The following is a 7,346-nucleotide window of genomic DNA, read 5'->3' as shown; positions in this document are numbered from 1 at the left end:
AATTTTCTGGACACAATTCTTCTGATTTGTATCTGTATCTGGGAGTGGACTCTATGCTTCAGCCCTCTCCAACTCAATCATATCCAGAGACAGCTTGACCCCAAGGAATTTGACATACCTAGTCTAACAGACTCACAGTCTCTCAGGAGGAATAAGCTCCAGTCAGAGACAGCAAGGCCAGCTAATACCAGAGATAACCAGATGATGAGAGGCAAGCACAAAAACATCAGCAACAGAAACTAATGCTACTTGACATCATCAGAACGCAGCTTTCCCACCACAGCAAGCCCCAACACACCTGAAAAGCAAGATTCTGATCTAAAATCCCATTTCCTGATGATGATATAGGACTTTAAGTAGACATGAATAGTTCCCTTAAGAAATACAGAGAGAGGGCAGCCCGGAACAGGGCCCTTCTGGTCTCCATCTGTGCCCAGAGCCAGGACTGTTCCACAGCTCTCAGACATAAAACCTGCCCTCAGAGAGCTGGCCTGTCAGGAGCACTCTCCCTCATACACCCTCAGCCCACAGGTGAGACCCGCTTTCTCCCCATTGACTGTCCAAGGAGAGACCTGCCAGGAGTGCACAGGGCTCTGGAACAGCAGGGAAGCATGGGACAGGGCCCTTTCAGTCTCCATTTGCACCCAGAACCAGGACTGTTCCACAGCCCTCAGACCCAAAACTGGCCCTGAGAGAGCTCGTCTGACAGGAGTGTTCTCACTCCAAAGATCACAGCCTCACAGGCTCACAGGGCCGCAGGAGAGAGAAGATCCAGTCAGAGAAATCAAGACTAACTAACATTAGAGATAAGCAGATGTCAAGAGGCAAGCACAGGGACCTAAGCAACAGAAACCAAGACTACTTGGCATCAACAGAATCCAGTTCTCCCACTACTGGAGTAGCCAATACTGGATATCTCAGTACACTGGAAAAGCAAGATTTGGATTGAAAATCACACCTTGTGATGATGATAGAGGACTTTAAGAAGGACATAAATACTTCCCTTAAAGAAATACAGGAGAGGTACCTAAATCCCATGGAAGAGAGAACTGGACTGTCAGAAATGCAAACAATCCTGAGAACTCAGGAGAGAACTCCACTTCTGCTCACATTCCTGGCCTAAGAGGACGATCCTACCTAGTGCCCTCTGGATATAGGAACCTAGGAGCAGTCAGAAGGGGGGCACTTCCAGTTTCTGCCTGAGCCCAGAGTAGAAAGCCAGTCACCAGGAGCACTGACACAACTGAGAGCAGAGGTAAGGCCAACTCTTCTGCTCCAAGCGACCTGCCTGGAGGCCTCAGGACATACAAACCCAGGAGCAGCCCTCTGTTTCCAGACCTGGCTAAAAGAAAACTGGTCTACAGGAGTGCTGACACACAGGCTTACAGGAGGATCAAGCTACTGTCAGAGACAGAAAGACAAGCTAACACTAGAGACAACCTGATAGCCAGAGGCCAGCACAGGAACCTAAGCAACAGAAACCAAAACTACTTGGCATCATCAGAGTCCGAGCAAATACTGGATCTCCAAACACACTGGAAAAGCAAGATTTGAATTTAAACATCACATCTCATGATGATGATAGAGGATGTTAAGAAGGACAAAAATAACTTCCTTAAAGAAATACAGGACAACACAGGTAAACAAGTAGAAGTCCTTAAAGAGGAAACACAAAAATCCCTTAAAGAATTACAGGAAAACACAACCAAACAAATGAAGGAATTGAACAAAACAATCTAGGATTTAAAAATGGAAATAGAAACAATAAAGAAATCACAAAGGGAGACAACCCTGAAGATAGAAAACCTAGAAAAGAGACCAGGAGTCATCACCAACAGAATACAAAAGATAGAAGAGAGAATCTCAGGGGCAGAAGATACCATAGAAAACATTGTCACAACAGTCAAGGAAAATGCAAAATGCAAAAAGCTCCTAACCCAAAACATCCAGGAAATCCAGGATACAATGAGAAGATCAAACCTAAGGATAGTAGATATGGAAGAAAACAAAGACTCCCAACTTAAAGGGCCAGTAAATACCTTCAACAAAGTTATAAAAGAAAACCCCCTAACCTAAAGAAAGAGACATACAAGAAGCCTACAGAACTCCAAATAGATTGGACCAGAAAAGAAATTCCTCCCATCACATAATAGTCAAAACAAAGAATATTAAAAGCAGTAAGAGAAAAAAGTCAAGTAACATATAAAGGCAGACCTATCAGAAATACATCACACGTCTCACCAAAGACTATGAAAGCCAGAAGATCCTGGGCAGATGTCATACTGATCCTAAAAGAACAAAAATGCCAGCCCAGGTTACTATATCTAGCAAAACTCTCAATTAACATAGATGAAGAAACCAAGATATTCCATGGGAAAACTAAATTACACAATATCTTTCCACAAATCCAGCCCTACAAAGGATAATAGATGGGAAACTCCAACACAAGGAGGGAAACTACACCCCAGAAAAAGCAAGGAAATAATTTCCTTGCAATGAAACCAAAAGAAGAGCCACAAAAACATAATCCACCTCTAACAACAAAAATATCAGGACAACAATCATTGGTCCCTAATATCTCTCAACATCAGTGAACTGAATTCCCTAATAAAAAGACATAGACTAACTGACTGTGGATAAGTAAAGAGGGCACAGCATTTTGATGCATACAGGAAACACACATCAGTGACAAAAAGAGACACTACCTTAGAGTAAAAGGCTGGGAAACTTTCCAAGCAAATGGTCTGAAAAAACAAGCTGGAGTAGTTATTCTAATATGGAATAAAATCGACTTTTCAATGAAAAGTAAACAAGAAAAATAACGAAGGACACTTCATATTCATCAAAGGAAAAATACACCAAGATGAACTCTCAATCTTGAATATGCTTCAAATGCAAGGGCACCTACATTCATTAAAAAAAAGAAAAGAAAAAACTCACTAAAGCTCAAAGTACACATTGCACCTCACTCAATAATAGTGGGAGATTTCAATGCTCTACTCTCATCAATGGACAGATCATGCAAACAGAGACATAGAGAAACTAACATAACTAAATCAAATGGATTTAACAGATATTTATAGAATATTTCATCCTAAAATAAAAGAATATACCTTCTTCTTAGCACCTCATGGTACCTTCTCCAAAATTGACCATAGAATTGGTCACAAAACAGACTTCAACAGATACAAGAAGATTGAAATAACCCCATGTATCCTATCAGATCATCACAGACTAAAGCTGGTCTTCAATAACAGCAAAAATGACAGAAAGCCCCTATATACATGGAAGTTGAACAATGCTCTACTCAATGATAACTTGGTCAAGGAAGAAATAAAGAAATTAAAGACGTTTTAGAATTTAATGAAAAAGAAGGCTCAACACACCCAAACTTATGGGACACAATGAAATCAGTGCTGATAGCCTCCTTAAATAGATTGGAGAGAGCCTACACTAGCAGCTGAACAGCACTTCTGAAAGCTCTAGAACAAATAAATGCACCCAAGAGGAGTAGAAGGCAGGAAATAATCAAACTCAGGGCTGAAATCAACCAAGTAGAAACAAGGAGAACTGTGCAAAGCATCACCAAAATTTGGAGCTGGTTCCTTGAGAAAATCAGCAAGAAAAATAAACCCTTAGCCAAAATAACGAGAGGCATAGAGACAGTATCCAAATTAACAAAAATCAGAAATGTAAAGGGAGACATAGAATCAGAACAGGAAATTAAAAATATCATCAGATCCTCCTTCAAAAGCTTATACTCAACAAAACTATACTATCTAGTCGAAATGGATGGTTTTCTAGACAGATACCACATAACGAAGTTAAATCAGAGCAGGTAAACTATTTAAACAGTCTCATATCTCCTAAGGAAAGAGAAGAAATCATTAAAAACCTCCCAACCAAAAAAAAAAAAAAGCCAATGGTCAGATGGCTTTAGTTGGCTTCTAGACCTTCAAATAAGAGCCAATACTATCACTCCTCAAAATATTCCCGAAACAGAAAGAACAGTATCTAATTCATTCTATAAAACCATTTTGATACTGACACCACACAAACATGCAACAAAGAGAACTTCAGACCAATTTCACTTATGAATATTGACACACAAATACTCAATAACATTCTAGCCAAACAAATCCAAGAACACATCAAAGCCATCATTCACCATGATCAAGTATGCTTTATGCTAGGTTGCAAGGTTGGTTCAATATACGAAAATCAATTAACTTACTCCACTATATAAACAAACTCAAAGGAAAATAATAATCATGCGATCATCTCATTAGATGTTGAGATGCAGGGACAAAAAAACTGAGGGAAAGTATGTCCAGTGACCAGCTCAACTTGGGATTCATCACAAGGGGAGGCTCCAAGTCCTGACATAATTACTAATGCTATGGTGTGCTTATAGACAGAAGTCTAGCATGGCAGTCATCTGAGAGGCCCAACAAGCAGCTGAATGAGACAGATGCAGATACTACCAACCACTGGACTGAAACCGTGGACCCCTATGTTTGAATTAGGGAAAGGCTGGAAGAAGCTGAGGAAGAGGGTGATCTCATACGAAGACCATCAGCCTCAACTAACTTGGATCTTTAAGATCTTTTAGGCACTGAGCCACTAACCCGGCAGCATACGCAAGATAGTCTGAGGCCCTCAACACATATATAGCAGAGGACTGTAGGGTTGGGCCTCAGTGTGCAAAGACGTGTAATTCTGGAGAGACTTCAGGGAGTGGGAAGACCTGGTGGGGATAGAATATCCTCTTGGAGACAGAGGGAAGGAGGTTTGAGATGAGTAACTGTGAAGGGGAGGTACCTGGAGGAAGTCAATAGTTGGATTAAAAAAAATAAAAGGAAGAATAATAATTATAATTATAATAATAAAATGACTAAGCATTTTTTCTTTCAGACTTGAGTTTAATTCATTTAGCAATAAAACGGTTGAACCTTTTTTTTTTCTCATTGCCATAAAGATTGGAACTCATTTTTCATTCAGAATGACTGAGTCCTTTCTACACTAGCACTTGATTTTTTTGCTATATGCATACATAAGTATGAATGTGTGTGTGTGTGTGTGTGTGTGTGTGTGTGTGTGTAAGTACATAATTATGAGATTAGTATGTAGTTGAGCCCAACTGGTTGTATGAAGGTGTATGTGTCTGCATGGATGAATTTGTATATGAATGTATGTGAGATTTTTCATATTTGCTTGTATAAAAGTTATTTCTTCTGTGAGTGTGGCTCTCTTCTGGTTTCAATAAAAGTTTATTGCTCCAAACTTCCCTATAGCCTGACAACTGAGACCCCTCTGGGCAAGAGAGAGAAAAGCCCTGGTAGTTAATCCTTTACTTAATTCCCTGCTATTAGACTACAGGTGTTAATTGCCCTAGCCAGGGGTTTTTAACCATTAGAATGAACAGGGAAGTTTTTTAGGATTTTTTTTTTAGAAGTTGTCAGCAAGCATTCAGTATAGTTAGAGAGCTAGTAGGCCAGAGACCATCAGTCATTTAAGCTACATCCTAGACCCTAAGTCTTTAAAGCTACCTCTATATCTAAAGCTATATCCCACTTTAACCCACTGAGGTCAGGCAGGCTCCTGAAAGTTCAGCAGTGTGATTGCTCCCTGTCTCTTTAGCTGGGTCAACTAATCAGATGCTTCTGATGACCCAATGCCCCACTGCCCAGCCTTTGACTAGCCTTTAAGCTTTCCTAACTCAGTGACAGCACTACCCTAGTTTCCGCTAGAAGTAGTTACAGAGGAGAATAGACCAGCTGTTGTCCCCCAATAGGCTTAAATGCTAAGTCAAAGAAAATTCCCTGGCATAGGACACAAAATGACTACCTATAACGCCAATTGGCATTCCAGGAAAGAGGAATTCAAAGACAATTCAAAATATACTTTGCAAGGGATTTCTGCTATTTTTTTTACTGATGCCTGTCAAGTTAGAACTATTCAATTCACACTGACAAGTTCAAAAACATCCAGTTTCCTTCTTAAAACAACCCGAGCATTCCTATTATAATACAGTATTCATTTACTCTTTTCCTGAATATTGTTTTGTTTTACTAAGTATTATCTTCCCAAGCACAGAATGTCCTCTACTTTTTAGTAGTCAGTGTCAACAATACAGAAAATGCCTTGGCAGTCAGAAGCTTAAAGAACAACAGCCCAAGCTTGATCTTGAATACCTCTCCCCTTGCTTAGCTGTTACCAGAGAGACTGTCATTAATATCTACACTGTAGATGGAAAGTGCTTCATCAGCTGCTGGAGCAGGCCAGGCATCACGACATTAACACTTGGGTAAATATATTAGCAGACTCCATACTGAGTGCCTTTGTGGGATTCATGGTGCATCTCTTAGGGGTTTGGTTTTCATTTATTTTGAAAAAAGTATGTAAAAGGGTAAAGCAACTGGACTTAGTGAGTTTTTTTTAAAGGAATGTAGAAAGTTGGGATGAAGAGGGGGCGGTATGGGAGGAGTTGGAGGTGAGGAAGTACAGGATGGATTTAGTCAAAGCACAATGCATACGTGTAAAAGTGCTCAAAGAACAAAGAAGCTGTATGTTTGAAAAAAATAACTAATGCTATTTATAATGAAGTGAAGAACACCAAATATATAAAACTAATAGTCTTTCATCTAAAGACATATTTATCAGAAATTAGAGATACTTCATTGTTCATAGGTACACAAGATTTGCTATTCATATATTCATTCATTCATATTTACTTATTCTCTCTCTCTCTCTCTCTCTCTCTCTCTCTCTCTCTCTGTGTGTGTGTGTGTGTCCACTTACACAATCAAGTGCTATTGTGTACATGCAGAAGCCAGAGGACAGGGTTTTCTCCCACAATTCGAGTAAGCAATGGAACTCAAGTTGTCCTGATGCACAGCAAGCACGTAACCCACTGAGCCATCCTTCCCAGTGCTATATGGGTGCCACTTAACGCATTCTCTTCTCACTTGCATTTCCTCTAGACTGTAATTTCATGTAGGCTGTTGAATGGACTCATCATTTTGGCAAGAACACTTCTCATGTGATGTTATTTCATACCCTGTCACATCAGATGATATCATTTCTGTTCAAAGATTCAGTTAACCACGAGGTGAGTTACCTTGTCTGCTAAGAACTTGCTGCCACACTTAATAGTCACCGATTTTCACCCGCTTTGGTGATGTTTGCCTGAAAGTATCATACTATTTAGAATGGAAAAGAGAGATGGCTTAGTTGCACCATTTGTCATTTATTAGCTGACAGTTTTTAATAAACAGGCTATCCCTTTTTTTCTCATACATCACTTTCGGTCAGGATTAAAGGACAAACTGGACATTCTTTTACCT

Source organism: Rattus norvegicus, chromosome 4 (assembly GCF_021556685.1).
Source record: "Rattus norvegicus strain SHRSP/BbbUtx chromosome 4, alternate assembly SHRSP_T2T, whole genome shotgun sequence".
NCBI lineage: Eukaryota > Metazoa > Chordata > Mammalia > Rodentia > Muridae > Rattus > Rattus norvegicus.
Note: the sequence above shows the minus strand (reverse complement) of the source record.